Source organism: Caloenas nicobarica, chromosome 21 (assembly GCF_036013445.1).
Source record: "Caloenas nicobarica isolate bCalNic1 chromosome 21, bCalNic1.hap1, whole genome shotgun sequence".
NCBI classification, from domain to species: domain Eukaryota; kingdom Metazoa; phylum Chordata; class Aves; order Columbiformes; family Columbidae; genus Caloenas; species Caloenas nicobarica.
The window spans coordinates 1,286,317-1,306,123 of NC_088265.1; the positions used below are offsets into that span (position 1 = coordinate 1,286,317).

The 19,807-nt window shown below is 61.5% G+C and overlaps 1 protein-coding gene across 4 annotated transcripts in view; it reads left to right on the forward strand.

The window, feature by feature from the left end:
• The first annotated feature begins 3,823 nt into the window (after positions 1–3,823).
• Positions 3,824–19,807, forward strand: part of ATP2B4 (ATPase plasma membrane Ca2+ transporting 4) — a 42,248-nt gene continuing 26,264 nt past the window's right edge. For 3 of the 4 annotated variants that reach the window (XM_065649481.1, XM_065649478.1, XM_065649480.1), the window contains exon 1: positions 3,824–3,994. The gene's annotated coding sequence lies outside the window, so the exon portion shown is untranslated. Of the gene's footprint in view, positions 3,995–5,287; positions 5,310–19,807 lie in introns of those variants that run through there. The other variant, XM_065649479.1, reaches the window with a different exon arrangement.

The window sequence follows — 19,807 nt, forward strand, 5'->3', positions numbered from 1 at the left end:
GGCGAGGCTCCATCGCATCCCCGCGACAGCGCTTCCCCTCATCCTGCCCACGGGTGCTTGGGAAGCAGCAGCTCGGAGGCTCTTCCTGACAAATATTAGGGCTTTAATCACAGGCACTAATAGATCCTGAGCCTGTCGTGGCTTCAGCTCCGACTGGGAACGTGGAGGGGTGGGGAGAGGAAAAGCTCCGTCAGTCACAGGGCTCCCAGGGAAAACACAGCGTGTCTGTCAGCTCCCAGGCAGCTCCGTGACGAATTCCATAGGTAAGTGAACCATTTTGTCTCCTAATTACATTCATAAAGCAAAACTGGGCCCAAATTTCTTCTGTTTTGCTTTTTATTTCCAGTCCCCCTCCCTTGATGAAGTAGCTGCTTAATTAGAAATTAACAGGGCTGTTAGAGTAATTGAGAGCAGAAATGGTCTAGGAGAGGTTTGTTAGCAGTAGCATGGCAATGGGTTTATTAGCAATGGGTTTATTAGCAATGCCATGGCTGTGGGATTTTTCTGGGGCTGCAAAGCCATGGGGAGCTACCCTGGAAAAGGGGAAAGCCCAACACCAAGAGAGGCAAAGCAGGGAAAATACAGAGAGGGAACTGGTGTGGCCACGATGGGACCCTCCCCAGGGTGTGCTCCTTGCTCTGAGCACGAGTCTGAGCCTCGCAACAGGCATCTGTGGGCGCTGAAGCTCAGCAGCGCACAGGGCTGGGCAGAGAAAAGGGAAGAAAGAGGCAGAAAAAACCCCCAAGCCCTTTTGCACCAGCCCCGTACAGCTGCAGCCGTCACCTGGGAGCATCTCACGGTCACCCTGCAGCCCCCTGCCTGTCCCTGCCCCGCGGGAGGGGACCCCGAGCAGCGGGACCCCCCGTCAGCCCCCGGCATTTCCAGCAAAGCCTCTCCCACAGCAGCGACTGGGGGTTTATTTATCCCTGAGCACTGAAAGTCAAATTACTGGCACTCTCTCTCCCTATATTTAGCCCTTGAATGGAGAGAGATTTTACAGACGCCCGACGCTGCCTTGTGCTTAAGAGTCAGTCAGTGTTTCCATTAGAAACCCTGGGGTCCAATCCTGCGCGCTGCTCCCGGCACCATGACAAAAACCTTCCCCGCTGATTCCAGCGGAGCGACGCTGGGTTTATACCCGCGGGGATGAGATCAGGATCTGGCCCCGGGTTTTGATGGGTTTGTAACTTGGCTGATACAACTTGGCTGATTCAATTCATTTTGGGCTAAAACTCCACCTACAAGTTCCCAGCCTGGGAGACATTAAAGGCAAATTATTATGAAGTTTCATACTGGTTTTAAAGGGGAATCATCAGTTAAGCCTGATTTTTACAGAAGAACCTGGTGGACTGATCTTTTCTATTTTGGGGTTATTTATTTTATGTTGCTGCTGGTCTGTTCTAGGCCAGGCACCGCTCGGGCCAGGGGCTGCTCTCTGCCTCACTTACAGAGCGCCCAGCAGAAGAGCACTTAGGGGAGAAAAAAAAAAAAAATATATATATATATATATCGAAATATGGATAAGAGCTGAGGTTCCCATCCCTGATCGTGGGCTGCGATGCTGCTGGTCACTGTGGGAGCCTTTGCTCCTTTTCCCAAGCAGCCGAGAGATGCCTCCCGGGCTCCTGGTCGCTCCGAGGCGATGGTCCTGCTCCCGCTGCCGCCCCAGCCAGGCTTTTGAATTTTCCTCCATGTGCTTTTCCTTAAATGTCAAATGGAAGGGGCTTTCAGCTCCGTGTTTATGGCTGCTCTCGCTGTAATGGAAACACGGCAGGCAGGGGCTGCCGAGCACCAGCTCTGTAATTGCAGCCTGCCACTGGGTAGGAAGCACGTTTTTTCGAAGGCATTTTGGCTAGTTCCTTCAACAGCAAGTGCCCGGGCTGTGAAATCTGCCTTTCCCAATTTCAGCCGAAGCCCAAGGAGGCTGCAAATTCTCAGCATTTCTGAAAGCGCAAATTGCCCTGTTAACAACAGGTTCCCGGAGGCAGGAAGGCTGATTTCCTTTCGGGAGTCCAAATCCAGATGGTCAGAGATTCCTTCCAAGCTCAGAAAAACCTGTTTTAAAAGGCTATTATGTCTCAATGGCAGTTTCGCGTCCCAGCCCAGTGGAAGCACTGTCTGCCGTCTGCATCGCCATCTATTTTTCAAGCTGTTTGCCAGTCACCTCGACCCTATGCGGTCAGCACTGTCTGCTTTTCATTTTCGTGGAGGGGGAGCCGGGCACCAGCCAAAAGCCATGTGTTTGTTCCCATTTTCTGCAGCGGGCAAGCCGTGGAGCCAAGAAATGGAAGATGCTTGAGCTTGTTTTCGGACACAAGGTTTGCTCTTGTCATGAGAGTCTCCAGCCCTGCAGTCTTTTACGTTAAGAAGGAATAACCCCATCTACCTCCCCAGGAAAATGCCAGAGGACCCCACCACTGAAGATGAGCAAGGAGTTACCAGCCCAGGCCCCTTCTCTCCGCTGCAAAGCACAGGAGCAGGTTGATGCGCTGCAAATTACTGAAAAGATGCAGAGACTTCAGTACATCCAACGCCAGCAGCTCCGAAGTCATTCAGTTGACTTCAAGCAGCTGCCCGTGCGCCAGAACTGCACCGCGAGCGGGAGGCCCCGGCGGGCAGCTCCGCTCCCCGCGAGCCGGGTGGCAGCGATTTTACCAGCACACGTTTTGGATAGCGGCTCTGCAAGGCCGGAGAGGAATTCCCCCCGCAAAGGGCCCAAAGCGTTTGCTCTCCCTGCACAACCGGCCTCCTGCAGCACCGCGTTGCCCTGGGACTGCTCAGGAATGCAAAATTATTGAGGTGCAGGCCCTCAAGGGGGGAAAAACAACGTTACAAGCACTAATTAGGGCTTGTGCGTGCACAGATGTTCCACTGGTTTAACTTGAACCGGGTTGCGTGCCCAAACGTGGGGCTACAGGCAGGATTAAGGCTGATTTAAGGTTGCCTACACCCAGCGCTGCTGCACCGATGCCACGCTGTGCTTTCGGTTCAACCGCAGCGTTTTGCACACTTCAGGCACGTTTCAATGAAGATTTTTCTCCTTTTTGCTTCTAAAATAAAAGGGTGAGGGTCGGATCTGCCCGGGTGAAGGGACGGTTCTTCATGTTCAGCCCTCTGCAGCTCCGAGAGCGCGTGTCCCCCTCCCGAGCGCTGCTGTCACCCAAGGGACAGTCGCTCTCGGGGGATGTCGGAGGACGGTGCCCCACGGTTTGCAGGGCTGAGCACACCCTGATGGGCACACGCCAGCCCCGGGTGATTAACCACAGTGCCCGTGGGGAACCCCAAAGCCACAGAGCCCATGGGGAACCCCCAAACCACAGTGCCTGTGAGGAACCCTGACTTTGCCACTGTTCCCGGTGCTCTGGAGATCTCCCTTCCCCGTGCGGTGGGGAGGGCTTTGCGCATGAGGATACCCCCACTTCTTGGGGTAACTGCGCTGCCCTATGGGGGGACCCCCGCTGCTTGGGGGTGCGTGCACCTCACTGCCGTGGGGAGGTACCCACGCTGTTGGGGGGGTACACACTGCAGTGCCGTGGGGAGGGTCCCACGCTGACTGAGGGGTGCATGCACAGGGGGTCCCCATGCTGCATCACCCCGCCCGCGGGGTCCCCAAATTATCTGGCGGTGCATGCACCGTACTGCCACGGGGGTCCCCGTGTTGCACACACAGTTCTACCCGGGGCGGGGGGTCTCCAAGGTGCACCCCCAGTTCTGCCTGCCTGGGGGTGCGGACCCCACCCGTTCCCTCCCGTCCCCCTTAAGCAGCCGACGGGGCGGGCCCGCCACCTTAAGAGAGCCCCTCCCCCGGCGGGCTGGGACGAGCCTTCCTCGGCCGGGCTCTGCAAGGCTCGGCTCGGCTCGGCACGGGTTGCCATGACAAGCATTTTCTCCCGCTAGCTCCGGGACCGCTCCTCCGCCGCGCCGCGCCCCCCCCCCCCTCCATGGCCAGCCGAGGGGGCTCCGTCGCCAACCGGGCGCCGTGGGGGCTGCGCCGGTGAGTGCGGGGTGGGGCGGGGGTCCCGTGGGTGATTAACGGGTGTTTGGACAACGCAGCGCTCGCACGGCCCCACCCGCGGCGGGTACTTAAGCCCCCGGCCCCACCCGCGGCGGACGCCGCGGGTGGGGCCGGGGGCTTAAGTACCCGCCGCGGGTGGGGCCGGGGGTTTAAGCACCCGCCGCGGGTGGGGCGGTGTTTTCACCCACTCCAGTTTCTCCCAGTATGTAGCGTTTTGTGCACTGGGGTGCAGCAGGTGGGATTGGAGCGGGGGGTGGGTTTTCCTGCCCTGGAGGTGAGTGGGTTGGATGCCCCACGGTCCTTTTGTTGGTTTGGTTTTGGTTTGTGTTTTTTTTTGTTGTTTTTTTTTTTTTTACGGGGGGGTGGTCTGCGAGGGCCCCGGTATCTGGGGGTGGGTAGGAACGCGCTCCGGTTGTATCCTGCAACTTGTTGCCCGCCCTTAATTTGGGGGGGGCTCCCGGTCGCGCGTGTTTTTAAGAGGGCAGCGTGTTGTGGCAATGCAAGGCGGGGGGGGGGCAAGATGCGACCACCGTCTGGGCGATGCCACCATCCATCCCAGGCCACGCTGCAGCTTGGCACTGGTGCCGGAGGGAAGGGCGGGGAGGGGGGAGCGCTTTGCGGCAGCCCCAAGGACAGAGCGGGGGAAGGTGCTGCGTGGGTGGCTGTGCCCACCCGTGGGGCAGCGAGGGGTGCTGGGCCCTGCCCGGAGTGGGGGTGAACCCGGGTGGGGTGTGCGTGGGGCCCGATCCGGACACGGGAGGGTGGGATGGAAGTGGGGAGCGATGTAGGGGGGGTTGCCGGGTGTTTGCCCACACCAGGGCCAGGCACGTCCCCTCCTGCCTGCACCAATTCGGCTGATCGAACCCGCAGGAAGAATGAAAAAAAAAAAAAAAAAAGGTAAAAAAGAAGAAAAGCAGAGAGGCTGTGGCCCACATGGCCAGCAGGCAGGAGCCTCTTCCGCCTCCTGCCTCCAGTGCTCTGCCTGCATCCCAGCCCTGCCCGTGCCCTGGGCTGCCGCCTCCCGGCATCCGTCCTGGGGGGACGCGGCTGGGATCGTGCCCCTCGGGGGTCCTGGGGGAGCCCCCGGCACTGGGGGCTGGGTGGTCCCTCCCTGCTTTGCCGGAGATCTTGAGTGGGGACGGAGCAGAGGAGGGACAATAGGTTATTGTGCTCTTATCTCTGGAGACCTGAGGTTGGGTGGGGGTTTGGATTGCAAATCTCAAACCAGTGCAGCCTGTTTGTGCCCGTGGACAGGCAGCCCGGCCAGGACAGGGGGCAGCGAGCTGGGCTGGAGGTGAGTGCTCGGAGCTGGGGTGTCCAGAGCTGTCCTGGGGCTGGGGGGCAGCACTCCGCGCCCCCACCTCCAGCGGGCACGATGCCTGTGCTGTCGGCTGCTCCGGCAGGCAGGGCTTGCGCCGGCTGCCTGCTCTGCCTGGCTCCAGACAGTGCCCTCAATCTTTCGCTTCCTTGAGCACCGAAACGCACCTAAATTATTTAATCATGAGCAAAGAGAAGCTGACGCCCCCGCGCTCCGCCAGCCCCACCCCGCAGTGGCATGGGGTTCCCTTCCCGGCCGGATGTCCTGCGAGCTGTCCCCTCGGGTCACCCCCAGGAAATCCCCCCGTCCCTGGGGACGGCGTGGGCTGGGCGCGGGGGTCGGGGCCGGCTGCAGGTGCCCCCCAGCCCCAGGTAGCGGCTGCTCTGCCAGGACGAACAGAGGGAGCTGGGTGGTCTCAGAGCCTCCCAAAACCTATGTGCCCTTTGATCCCCCAAAGCCTGTTTGCAGCGGTTGACTCAGATATGTGGGTTTTCTGCCCTGTGCCAAGGCGGCTGCTGCACAGGAGGTGCCTTTGCCGGGACAATGGTGCCAGCGCAGCCGGGCAGCACCCAGGGCAGCGAGGCAGAGCTTCCCCGTACCCCCCACACCCCTCGGGGTGCAGGTTCGTCCCACCCTTGCCGGCGGCGCCGCCGCGGGTGCTGCCCAGGGAGGGGACACGCGGGACCTCTGCAAAGCCTCGGCTCGCCGCGGGAGGGGAGGTGGTGCAAGCGCTGCAGGTAGAGGCTTGAGAGGGCAAAGGGTGTTGCTGGGCGGTGGTGTTTTTTTCGGTTGAGATGATGACGGAGGGAATTCCCTGCCGTGGGTCCGGCTCTCGCGGCGCTCTGCGTGCGGAGGATCTCTGGCTGTTGGCGTGTGCCGTGGCCGGAGCGTCGCCTCGCGCCCCGGGAGCTGGGACCTGCCGTGCTGGAGCCCCCCGGGGGCCGGGCAGGGAGGGCTGAGCTGTGGCTCAGGTCCTTGGGCAGGGTGAGTAAGAGCAGGGAGGGACTGCTGCTCCTCTCTGCTATTGTTTTGCAGCAGAAAGCGCCGGGGTGGAGCTGTGCCTGGAGTTCCCCCTCTTCCCCAAGGCCTTCCCCGGCTGCCCGCACTGGGAGATGCGTCTGCTCCTTCCCTGCCTGCGCCTCGCAGGGGCTGCGGATTCCCTTGGCTTGTTTTTTTTCCTCTTTTTTTTAAATTAATTCACTGCTAGGCCGCGAGCGGAGTTTGCCCACAGTGTCTGCACACGCCTGTTGCAGCAGCGCTGGAAGGAGCCCGGGGGGTTTTGGGGACACGGGGCGCCCGGTGCCGAGCAGCAGCTCTGCAGCAGGGACTCGCTGCCGATGCCTGTTCGCTGCTGCTCCCCCGGGAAGGGCCGGCGGCTGCTCTGGCTTCCTCCTTGCCCAGGGCCCCTCCCTGCCGGGGATGGCTGCGCTGCGCTTGGCAAATCACCGCTGCTCTCCGGGAGCCAGAGGAAAACCTGGGTTAAACCCCCGGTGAGCCACGGGATGGGAACCCTGCTCTGCTCGGGGTGCAGCCGTGCCAGGGATGCGCTCGCTGTGGCAGGGACCAGCCTTGGAGTGGGAGCCCCGGGGAGGAATGTGGTGATGCTCGGTGTGACCGTGGCAGTGGGATGCAGATCCTTCAGTGGGGAGGTGGCTGCTGCACTGCAGCGGCTCCTCGGTGCTCCCCGGCTCCTCGGTGCTCCCCGCCGCCCGTGTCTGGCTGGGGACTCCTGGCAGTGAGTCCAGGCAGGGTGAGGGATGCTGGGCGATGCCTGTTGGCTCCCCGGAGCCCTCCTGCTCGGGATGCATGGTTGCAGCAATGTCGTTTCTGTCGTACAGGTGGAGACGTGGTGTGCAAAGGAGGAAATAAATCGGTGTGGGTGAGCTGGGAATTTGAACCCGTCCCTCTCCCCTTTGTGCTGTGCCCGGGAGGGGACGAGGACCCATCCTGTGGTGCTGGTGAGAGCGATGCTGCTGGCTGGGGAAGTGGCGTTGATGGTGGGAGGCTGGTCCACCTCTCTCCAGCCTCCTCCTCTCAAGATCAGTGCACGCGAAGGGCCCTGCGATGAGCGGCTGAGGAGAGGGCCGGGCGGGTGACAAGGTGACAGCACCGTGCCCGTCGCTGCCCTGCGGTGGCCAGCCCAGAGCTCCCCGCTGCGTTTCCCAGTGGCGCTGGGATGGGGACAGGGTTTTGGGGTGCGGGTCCAGCCCTGGGGTCCCTCGGTGCAGCGGCTGTGGGAGCCCCGTTCCCTGCCACCACCCGCCAGTGCTTTCTGAGGCCGAACTAATGAAACACTGACTTTGATGTTTTAATTAGTTGCTTTTGGCTTTAATGCAGAGGGATAATAGAGTTTCCGTGGACTTATAAAACCTGCCCCTCTATTTGTTCATTAGAAAAAGGAAAAAAAAAGCTAACCCTGGATAGAGAAAGGAAGAAAGCAAATGCTTGAGACATGTGGAGCACATGACAACCCTCTGGTGTGTCACCCACCTGGATGGTGACTCTTTTAAAGCACTAATTAAGCAACTTAGATCCTCAGAGAGCTCTCTGTGAGTAATAGATGAGTTTGGTGTCCTCCTGCATTTGTGAGCTTCTGGGAGGCGTCTCGGATTTACCCGGGACAAGCTGATGCACGGCGACGTGGCCCTGGGGAGTCGGGAATCGGGGCCACGGGGTCCTGGCCAGGGGCATCATCCCTCTGCCCACAGCACGTCGGTGGCAAAGCGAGGGGCTGGCACTGCTCTGGGATGCGTGAACATGTCACCGCAGCCCTGGCAGATGGAGAGGGACGTGGGGACCCTGGCGCAGGCGTGGGGTGGGATGCCAAGTGCTCCCGGGCTGGCTCCCGGGGACATCTGTCCTTCTGCATTGTGTCATCCCATCCTCAATGCTGTATGGAGCAGGGGGAGCCGGGCTGGGGAGGGGGCCCCGTGCAGCTGTGACACCAGCACCGCATGGTGCCCTCTGCCAGAATCCTGCGGTTGGATCGCTCCGGAGCACAGGAAGGATCATCCTGCCGGGCAGTGCCAAGGGCTGGCTCGGGAGAGCTCCTGGGCTCAGCAAACCCTTCCCTCCCCACAGCCCGAGCGTCCATGGTGAGCCCGTGGGGACACGCCGGTCCCCTGACACACGGAGTGGGACAGTGCCCCGCACCCCCCGCCCATCGCGGGCACCCGGGCCGGGACATGGCAGGTCCCCAGGACGGGGACTCCTTGCCAGGGCGGCAGGAGCCAAGTCAAAGCTTTGGCCAGTTGTCCGTGTTTTATGCTGACGGGGAAACTTTTGCTTCTGCGCTTCCATGGCAGGGATGAGTCGGCAGCTGGGCTGAGCCGAGGTGCCGACAGCCCAAGGAGCCGAGTGCTGCTGCTGCGGGGCAAGTCTCCATCCCCCCCCGGTTTTGGTTTTATTTTACGCACTATCCGTGTGTTTTCCCGGGGTGCGCGGGCAGCAGCTCGCTGCTGCTGTGCCTGGGCAGCGCGGCGCGTAGGAGTCCCTACCCGGAAGAGTTTGTCCGGCGGGGACGGGGAGGGAGGAATCCGATCCCTCCTTTTCCCAGGCTGGGATCCCGGCTCGCTCCGCTCCCCGCGGCCCCGGCTGCTCCCCGGCCTCCCGCTCCATCCCGGCGAGGGCTCCGCGCCGCCGATCCCGCCGCTGCTCCACGGCCGCTGGCATCTCCTCTTTGTCTCCCGGAAAGGTCAGCCCTGCCGGACTCACCGCCGTCCGCTAAGGAGCCGTAAATAAGCCAGATCCTTCTGCCGTGGGGCCGTGGCAGCCGCCGGCTCCTGGGCTGGTCCCGGCATCCTCCTCTTCCTCCCCGGGGAGAGGAAGGGTTCGTGTCGGGAAAGGGGTCGGTGATGCCGGGCGGGGGCTGAATGCGCAGCCCGGGGGGCGGCGGGGTGGGCTGAGGCCCGAGGCACTCGCTGCAGCGGTAAAAGCGGCGAGCCGAGGGCTGCTCGCGGGCTCCTGCCTCCCCCCAGCTAAAAATAAGCCGCCAGCCCTCAGGGTGCTGCCTCTGCTGCCCCTGGGGGGCCGGGGGTGGGCAGGGGGCGAGGGCGGAGGGGACGGGACGGGACGGCCGGGGAGCTCGGCGCCGGGGTTGCAGGGCCTGCCCGGGGCTTGGCGTGACCTTTGCTCTTTGAGCATCGGATCCAGTGATCGGATTTTCAGGTCTGGGCTCAGATTTCGGACAGAAGGTGTCTGATTTTCAAGCCGGTTTCCCGAGATGCTAATTAAGGACCCTGCTGCAGCAGCCGGAGCTTTACTGTCCCTTCGCCACCTCTCGCTTGCCTGGGAGGTGCTGATCGCCCTGGCCAGCCCCCCGGTGTGCCCTCGGCTTCTCTTGCCCTTTTTTCCTGCTTGGAAATGCCGATGCTTCGTCTCTCTTTGCTCCAGCCCCCCCAGAGCCTTTGTGGCACAGTGTCGCGGTGCTCCGGCTCTTCGTCTCCCTTCCCACCGTCTCAGCTGCTACTTAAAAGTGACCCCGGGTGGTTCGAGCACTTGGCTGCTGCAGGCAGGTCTTGGGCTGCACGGGTGTTTTTTAATGGGTGGTGGGAAAGCCGCTGTCTTGCTCATGGCATCTTGCAGGCAGCTGAGGGACAGGAGGACGAGTGAGAAGATGGCTCAGCCCTCGAGCATCTTCCCGGCTCATCCGCTTTGTGCAGGGGCTGCGCTCCCGCTCTGGCGGTGGTTCTGCACTGGGCTGTGCCCCCGGGGAGGACGATGGCTCCAGGCACGATCTGCTGGCTGTGAAATTCGGGGCAGGGTGTCTCGTCTGCTACGTGAGGCTCCCAGCTCAGCGTGGCACCTGTACGTGTGCCGGGAGAGCCGCCTCGGCTGCGTGCAAACCCGTGCCGTGCCGTATCGCTGCAGCTCCAGCGGTGCCGGGCGTCCCGGTGCTGCCCGCTCCGGAGGGGCTTTGTGCCGGTGCTGGGCTCTGCCGTGGGCACGTGGCTGTGCCGGCAGCACGGCCCCGGCACGGCCCCTGCCGTGGAGACAGCCTGGGGGTGACCCGGGCCGGGAGGGGGCTCGTGCTCCAGCGTGAACCCGAGTTAAATACTATTCCTGTCTCTGGAGCAGAGAGGCCAGTGCGAGGAGGGAGAGGTTGGTGCGAGGAGCGGGGTTGCAGGGAAATGGAGACAGGCCGGATTTGCGGCCGTGCCAGGGGCTGTTTGGTGATGCTGACAGCCGGTCGTGCCAGGCTGGTGATGGAAGAGTGCGGCTGATCTTTCCTGGGTGTCCCGGTGCAGACGTGGCCGCGAGTCACGGCATCCTGCTCAGGAAAGTGCGGGGACCCAAAACTTTCATCGGAGCAGCCGCGCAGGGTGCTGGTGGCCGCAGGGATGGGTCCCCAGTGGGTCCCGCTGTCCCCAGCCCTTATCCCGTGGGAGCAGGGCTGTGCTCATCACCGGGGACACATCTGCAGAGCTGGGGGGACCCTTCCCGTAGCCAGAAACCCCCGTGTCCCAGTGTGAGCTACGAAAGAGCGGAGCTCGGCGGCCTGCGTTTTCCAGTGTGACTTGTGCCGGCTATTTTTAGTTGTCCAAATGAAGCTCGCCTAAATGATGTCTTTTGAGGTTTATTTGAGGGAGGAGGCCTGAAGTGGTGTTATTTCCCAAGTGACGAATTGCTCTATAAGCTGACCCCAAATGGACTGTCCAAAAAAATGAAGGGAAGGACCAAAGCAGCTGACTGTGTTCGGGCAGCGTTTCCTCCCCGAGAGCTGCCGGGCACCTGGGGGTGTTTCCCGAGCGAGCAGATCTCCTGGGGGAAGGAGAAAGCAAAGCAGCCAAGACTCGCTCACCTCCCCGTGGGGGAAAAACCAGCATAACCTCACCCCGCTCCCGCATCCCTGGGGATCCGCCGTGCCCCCGAGAGCCGGCCGTGAAACGCGTGTCTGCTCTGCGGGGTATTCAGTCCACAGGCTGCTGTTCCCAGGGGCAGCTTGAATTATTTGGCGTGTGCTGGGTGCCAAATGGAGCCGATTGTGGCTCCCGGAGGAGATGGATGTTTTGCCTGGTGGAGGATGAGGCTGGAGCCGTGGGTTGCGGGGCTGAGATTTGCTCTGGAGGTGCCTGTTTTGGGGAGACTCGTCTGAGGGTGGTGGAGGGGTGGCTGCCCTGGTACCCAGCACGTGCTCGAGGGCTGGCCCCTTGGGTGCAACCATGGGCCAGGCTCTGATGAGCCAAAACCCTTCTGCAACGTGCTCCAGCTCTGTCCGCCGCTAAATTCCCTTGTGCTAACTCCTGACCCGCTGCCTTTCATCTCTTTGCTTCCCTTCTTGGTGGTGTTTTCCCACTCTTTCCATCTCTCCCTATCCGTGCCCGCCATCTGTGGACACGCTCGCCTTCTGCGCACCTGCTTGCACCTCGCTGGGCACCAGTTTGGGTGTCCCACAGCACCGTTACCCAGCACTGGGTGCAGGAACGGCCCTTCCTCCTCCTCCTCCTCTCCCTTCCCCGCAGCGCCGGGGTGTTTCTCTGCAGGGCAGCAGCCGGGGAAACCTCTCGCTCCTGCAGTTGAACGTGAAATGCATCAAATCCTTGCAAGATGTTGCAGATCGTGCTTTCTGCAGCACGGGGGGAACTTGTGCTGCGTGCAGGTGTCCTCTGCTCTCCGCGGGCAGATGGAGGCTGGAGCCAGGAGCCTGGAGGTGTTTCCTGCCCTGCCTGGCACTTCCATTCAGGGGACTGTCCCTTTTCCCTTTGGAAAGGACAATGAGGGATCCTCCCTTCCTCCTCCCGCTCCCCCGGACGCAGCTGCCTGCGCTGTTTCTCAGCCCCTGAGACCTTGCTGTGCTCCATCCCTGCTCGAGGTGATTGATTTGGGCGAGGAATCGCTAAGAAGGGCCCCAGAAAAGCAGGCAGGGAGGGCAGGGGCTCCCCGAATCTCAGCCTCCTTGCCCCAGGATGCTGGCTGGCTGTGGGGGAGCAGGGTGCTCTGTGGGCAGAGCAAGTCCAAGTGGTGCTGGGGGACCCCAAATCAAGCGATGAGACTTGCTTCTTGCATTCCCACTGTCTGTGTTATGCAGAGAGCAAAAAACACCTGCCCTGAGCTTGTCTGGGGTCAGAGGATGGTGCAAAAGGCTGATGGAGAGGATGGCGAAGGACCAGCTGGGAAAATGTGGGGGCAGAGGGGCCCGAGCCTTGGGAGCGGAGGGGATTACAGCTGCTGAACCGTCCTGGGTGGGATGCTCGGGGCAGGAGGAGGAGGGGGAATCCTGCCCACACAAAACCCCCGGCACTGGGTGGGTTTTGCGTTTTCCCAGCTGCGTGGCGAGCGTGCTCAGCACAGGCAGCGCGTCCCCAGCGCGGCTGTCCCCCGCACTCCAGTACCAGCTCTGGTGACACTGGGGAGCTGCTGGGAGCCGGGTCGCGTCGCCGGCCGCTCGCTTTGTTCCCCGCGGATCGCCTCGCTCTGTTTGCCTGCCTGCTGCGCTGCTTATGCCAACAAAACGCCCCTAACACCCGGATTGCGGCAGTAATCTCTGCCCTATCGCTGCTAAAGCTGCTATTATCCCTAGATTAGCGCTGGTGCTTAGATACCCACCTGTATAAATGCCGGTGATAGGCAGGGACTGTTCCAAAGCCTCCCACGGCTCCTGCGCCCCCGGGTGCAGCCAGGACAAAGTGGCTGGTGTCCGGCTGTCACCTCGGGTGACCCTGGGGCTGTGCCGGGCTCTGCGGTGCCATGCAGGGCTGGTTTCTTCCTCTTGCTTGGATGCTGGGTGGAGATTTTGGGGGCTGGGGTGATTTTGCTGTGAGATTTTGCTCACTGGGGTGGGGGTGCTGGGTGGTATGAGCCCCAACACGCAGTGGGGTGTCCTTGTCTTGTCCCCACCGCGTCTTGTCCCCACCGCGTCTTGTCCCCACCGCGTCTTGTCCCCACCGCGTCTTGTCCCCACCGCGTCTTGTCCCCACCGCGTCTTGTCCCCACCGCGTCTTGTCCCCACCGCGTCTTGTCCCCACCGCGTCTTGTCCCCACCGCGTCTTGTCCCCGCTCTGCAGCATCTTTGCCTGAAGCAGGACTCAACCCAGGCTTTGGACTCTTGGCCGGATCGGGGTGTCAGCAGCGTAGCCATGGCTCGGGTCCGGTTTTGGGGTGCGGAGGGGACGGTCCCCGGCTCCTGCTGGGAGCGGAGCACACGGTGCCTGTGGGGATGCCGGTGCCGTCAGCACCGAGCGATGCAGCAAACCCTGCGGCCGGGCGCTGAGCCAGCCTCTCCACGAGGGCTCAGCATAGGTAGGGCGACTTTTAAATATATCAGCGCTTAATTAAAGCACGTTAACGGTTTTAAAATGCATCGACACCTAGTGCAGGCAGAGGACCTAATGACGCCGGGAATGCGTTAGCTGGCTGTGGATTGCCTTGGGGCTGTGGCTGGCATTTGTGGGAAGTGCAGCTCTAACAAAGAAGCTTTGGAGAGCAGATCAGGTGCGTTTTCCCTGTATTTTCCCCATCCAGCGTGACGTGTCTCCCCCTGGGCTGGGGCTCCAGCCGCAGGATGCGCGGGGCGGTGGGGGACGGGGACCCCGGGACCGTCCTGTGACACTCTGCCTTGTCCCACCACTGGCTCGGATCAGCTTTTCCTTCCCCTGCCCCTCCCCGTGCTCTCCTGGCCCATCTGGCTCTCTCCTCTTATTTATTGGGACATATTTTCCAGGGTCTGATTTGCCTCTTCTGCAAAGCTGCTGCTCTGCCGAGATTTGATCTCCCGATGATATCACAGGCTTTGCTCTGCAAGGGTCTAATTTGGTGCCCGGGATGCAAGCTTTCTTCCCTCGTATAAATATTGCCTTTCGGTCTTCTGCATCTCTCCCGCTCTCCCTCCCTCCCTTTAATTAGACTTCTTACTGCATGGAACAGTTTGCAGTTATATATGGAAAACAGCCTACACTTTCCCAGGAGCGGGGCATGTCGGGAAGGGAAGCGGCGAGCAGCCGGCGCGCTCTCCCTGGGAGCGCGTGTGTTTTTCCTATCGCAGACACGCTTTTTGCTGGCTTTATTTTTTTTAACCCTTTGGGGCGGGCAGGGGGCTCATGGCCCCCGCTGGTTGCTTAATCTTCACCTGGAAAATCCCCTTTCTACTTGGATTTTTAAATGGAAAGGCTGGGCAACCCACCAGCTTTTCCTGTGGTCTCAAACTCGCCTTCTCCTGTCTCAGTTTCCCTTGTTGTGAACGAGAGGGGGATTTTTTAATTATTATTATTGCTGCTATTTTGGGTTTTTTTGCATGGGCTTTTCCTCTTCACCGAAGCGGGGCAGGAGGAAGCCGCTCATCGCGGTGCTTTGGCAGAGGAGGTTAGTGCTGCGCTCACCCTGATGCCTCCGTGGGTCTCGGGATGCCATGGGGCTCCCCTCGCAGCGTCGTGACACCGCGCGACCAAAGGCTCAGCCTCTCCTCCTGGCCTCCAGAAGCAGCAAATGCTTCTCCCAGCGCTGCTGGGAGGAAGTGACGGGACCTATTTTAAGCCCCCGGGGATGTTCAGGGTAGGAATCCCCTGTCCCTGTGTAAGACTGCTAAAAATATCACGGCCATACCCTCGCGTCCTGGCCGATCGCTCGCTCGTTCTCTGGGTCTCATTTGGCTTGTGAGACTCCCTCGTGCTCTGTAGGTCGGGTTTTGCCTGCTGGTTTTTGCTTTATTTTAAGCCAACCTGTTCCTTCGCTTCCTGAATAGGGTGCAGAAAGGTGGGAGTCAGGTCTGCCGGGATCTCCTCTCTGCCGTTCTGCTCAAGTGTGGTGCTGCCTCAGTTTCCCCATCTGCATCTTGTCCCTGCCAGGGAGGTGCTCATGGGCTGCCCTGTCCGATGGGCACCCCCAGGGGTGGCTGAGCTGCCCGGAGCATCCCTGCGTGTCCCCTTTGTGCCCTTGGTTTAAATCCCGTCCTCCTGCCCGTGCCCTCCCCTCCAGCCGCCGGGACGCTGCTCCCGGCCGCTCTCTGTGCTGAAGGCTGGAGGGCTGCAGGTATCATGTTTGCTGGGGTTTGCTGTCTGCGTACTCGCGCATTCCTCCACTGCCGCGCTACCTTGTAAAGCACAAAAGAATAATGAGAGGAGCTGGGGTGATTTAGTGCAGGCGCCGGGAGAGAAATACCAAGGCCTTAGATGGAAACATTCCCCTTGACAGCTCGCCTGGAGACTCCCTCCTTTTTTTTTTTTCTTTTTTTTTTCTTTTTTTTTTTTCTCTCCACCCCCCTGAAATTCCTGGGCTGCTGCACTCTGTGGCACGGGGAAGCCCCAGGGGCGAGGGCAGGTTCCTGAGCCCCTGACACGGATGTGCCAGTGGCTTTGGGCACGTGGATGTGTCACGCTCGGGCAGCGGGAGCCGGGGGCTGCCCTGGCCCCCCTGGGCTGTCAGCGGCTTTTGGGGAGCAGCGGGTTTTGGGGAGCTGCACCATGGCTCGCTGCACCCACGGTGTTCCGCGCCTCCGCAGCACGCTCGGCACTCTCCTGCCTCCAGCCTCTTCCCCGCCTTTCGCTGGAGCTAATTGCTGCCTTGGGCATGCAAAAAAACCCAACAGTTTTCCTACCTTCGTTAACAGGAGGTGAAATACTCACACAAGCCGAGCTGCGGCAGCTGTAATTAGCGGCCGATGGCAGCTGCTGGCGTTCCCTGCGGAGTGGCCTGCGCGGGGAGATGCACTTTTGGAGAAGGTCGCCTCTGTCTTTTGCTTGTGCTTTCTCCGTGACCTTGACCCCTGGTGACATCCTTGCTTTTGGTCCCCGCAGCCCAGTGGGAGGCAGGAGAGGAGGAGGACGATGGTGTGAGGGTGTAACGCAGCTCGGGACGGGATGACACTCCGTTTTCTTCCCCATCCATGGTCGCTTCAGTGCTGGTGTTTGTGTGCTGTGCACCCTGCCTGGGGACTAGTGTGCAAACCCGGCTGGGGGGTGACAGCTTGTTTGGGGACGTGAGCCCTGACCTGTGCCCTTGCACGTGGCAGCGCTGGCGGTGGCTGTGTGCGCAGAGCTCGCCGTGCGTTCCTGCCGCGCTCTTGGCACCCGAGCGAGCGGGGAAGCGTGTGCCTCGGCGGAGGCGCGTGGGAGAAATACTACGGGCTCTGCCGCCCGTGGGCTGGTGCAATTCATGCTGCAGCAGCAGGGGAGGGTGGGGAGCTGGTGACGGTGACGTCCCGGGGCCGGCAGCTCCTTCCCGCGCCTCTGACAACACGTGTCACTCCACGGCAGCGACTGCGCGTGACAGCGCTACACGTTGCCTACGGTAACGGGGTGCTGTGTGTGTGTGTGTGTGTCCCCCTCCCACCCTGGCGTCACCTCCGGCGTCCCAGCGTGCAGATGGGGGGGTGCGGAGGAGTCGGCGCCGCGTGGGAGTTCGGGAATTTGAACTCGCTGCCGTGGGGCCAGCGGGTCCCCCCATGGGGACGCGGGAGGAGGAGATGCTGCTTTTCCCGGGACGCTGCCGCGGGGGCAGCCGGTGGGTTAGTGCAGGAGAAGCCTTGAGCTCCTGCTGACCCCGCAGCAAATTTCCACTGGAGTTGTGTTTGCACAGTGAGAACGCCGGATCCTGGGCTGTAGCATCAGCCCTGCGCTGTGGACCGCTGCTGCACCGGACCCGGTTTCCCTTGGCTCGGTGTGGCTGCCGCCGAGCTCTGCCGCGCTGTGCGAGGCCCCAGCACTTCCTGGGTGTTTGGCTGGTTCCATTTCCAGCTGCAGTGCCCTTGGGGGGCACATTTGGTCCCCACAGTCTTGCAAAATGAAGGCTGGGAGCTGCTTCTCCAACTGCATTCCAAGGAAAACGAGAAAGTATTGCAGTCGTCGGGGTTTCTGTCATCCCAGGACTTTGGCTCTTGCGTTTACCCGTCCCCATGTGCAGCACCCTGGGGTGCTGCAGCTGCGGGCGCGTGTTGCTGGGGTTTCCCGCTGGGGTGGCCCCACTGGGGAGGGAAATGCCGCTGTCCCCTCCCCGCGGCACAGCAAAGGAAGCGGATGCCGCGATGGGAGGGAGGAGGCACCAACGAGGAGGTAACGTCCTGTGGGTGACACGGTGCCACCCCAGAGGAGCCCCAGCAGGGGACCGTGTCTGGTCCCTTCCTCTCCCGAAACACCCTTCACCAGCAGCAGCGCTTAAGACGTCTCTCCCGGTGATTTTCCTGGCAGATGCAGCCACCCCAGTGGCTTTTCGGCTCCCTCTCCCATCAGAGCATCGCTCCCACGTAGGGCAGCTCCCAGCAGTGCTGGTGGGTGCTGGGCAGTGCTGGGGTCCCTGGGAGGAGAGCCGAGAGATCTGCACTGTCTCTCCGAGGATGTTTTTGGATGAGCAGACAGGGAAAGGTGCTTCAGGGCCGTTATTCTGCTTTAATTGGCTCCTTTGGCTTTTGGAGCCTGTGAGTCGGTCTGTCCGTGCGGCTGCGCTCCGGGGCTCGGCACCGCCTCTCCGCTGGGGACGGAGCTCAGCTTCGGGTTTCCAAAGAGAACAATCTGAAACCCAGGCCGGGGAGGGTAATTTCAGGGTTTGAGGTTTGGTGGGTTGGTGGTTGGTGTTTTTTTTTTTCCCTCCCCATTTGGCAACATAAACAGCATCCCTGACAGCTTTACACTGAGTTTGCTATGGCAACCTGTGCAGCCGAGTGTTTCCAACACCCCAGCCTGGAGCAGAAGAGGAGACGGACCTGGCAGGTGCTGCCCAAGGGGCCAGACGGCCCCAGGCGAGGGCTGGCGTGGCGTGGGGGTGGCCCCTGTACTGATGCGGCCGGACAGGCCTGGAAAAGGTGATAAACTTTGATCCAAATAGCCTGAGGTTTGCTCGGTGGGCCTGATCCTGCCCGGCCGGGTTTGCGGTTCTGGGCAGGGCAGGTGGTGGCAGATGTTGTTCTTCTTTGCCACGGTGCTTTCTGCCCTGGATGGTGGAAGCTGAGCAGGGGCTTGGTTTTCCCCGTTTTTCATGGGTAAAATAACCCACCTGAGCTTGGTCAGGGCTTGTTCCGTGTCTGCTTATCCGCTGGGGGTGCCCGCATCTGCCTGCAGGGTCTGGGCAGAGCGCGCTGAGCTGCGCAGGGATCAGAACTGGCATCGCAGCAAGACCGGTCATGGCTTGGCTGAAGGTGTCACGTGTGACATGTCCAGCTGATTTTTCTTTTCTTTTTTTTTTTTTTTGGTCGTCTTGTCCCTCTCCGCGCAGCCCGCTCTCCTCTCCCCCACCCTCAAAACCCAGCGGGTCCCTTTCCTCGTGCCGGCAGCCGCTTCGCTGCCCGCGCTGGGTGCGTGCCGAGGGCTCCTGGGCCCCGTTGCCGCCCGGCGGCCGCTCTCCCCGGCCAGGACGGAGGTGTAATGCAGCCGTTTATTATTCCGGGCAGGTTTGTCTGCAGCACCGCATCGGCCTCGCCGCTCCTCGCCAGCGCTCCCTCCTTCCCGCAGCCCGCACGCTCCTTCCCCCGGCTCCCGCCCCGCTCTCCGGCTCCAGGGGGTCCGTGTCCTTCCCCACCGCCACCCCCAAACTGCTCTTTGCCTGCAGGCACCCTCGTCCTGCTTGGGGACGCGGTTTGGGAGGTGCTGGAGGATCGGGACGGATCCTGCCCAGCCTGTCCCATGCCGGCGGGATGGGGCAGAGAGGGGCCAGGAGTGGGTCTGTGACCCCGCCGGGCTGGGGCTGGAGGAAGATGCTCCGAGCAGGTGGCAAGAACCTTCCTCGGTCCCTCCTGTGTCCCCAGGGCCAGCGCTGCAGGAGGGAAGGAGCCTCACGCCTGGGCACAGGCTGGGGATGATCGGTGCCCCGTGGGCTCCTTCAGGGGTAATTATGGGTTTGGCCGTTACAGCACTAATTAACTGTCTTTCTCTTAACCTCTGAGCTCTCCTCAGAAGATGTTAGTTGCTGTGAAAGAGGGGAAAATTAGTGTGTTGAGGTGGGGGGAATTATCCTTTTTTTCTCTTGATCAGCAGGAGTCTACTTAATTGGAGCTGCCGTCTCCTCCCTCCTGCTGCCAGCAGCTTTCGTGCCTTTAAATGATGGATGAGCTCGGCTCCGCGAGGAGCTGTGGGGTGACCGGGCATGGGCAGGGGTGCTGGGGCAGGGGTGCTGGTGCCCCAGCCGGTGCTGTGATCTCTGCTTTATGGGGCAGCAGCAACGCTCTGCCCCAAGGGTGCAAGTTTGGGTGCCCCGGGAGCCGCAGTGCAGTGGGGGGAGCGCGTCCCTGTGCTCCGCGTCCCTGTGCTGCCTGCGGCTGGTGGACAGGACCTTCCCATGGTGGTGGCACCGCTCGTGTCCCTGGGCTTCAGTTGGTGCCTGTTGCCCCCTGATAATATCAAGAGCCGCCCTGGGTGCTGCTGGCGGGGAGGGGAGCTGCTCGCAGGGGCTTGTGTGCAGGGAGGGGTTTGCTTTTTGGGGGTCTTGCTGCCCCAGGGGTTGCAAAGCTGGTGTGACCAGGGCTGGAGTTGGGGCTGTTTGCTGTGGAGTGGTGCTGGGACGGCTCCGTGGTGACCTGGTGCCCGCCTGTTGAGTTGGCGAGGGCTGGTGCATCC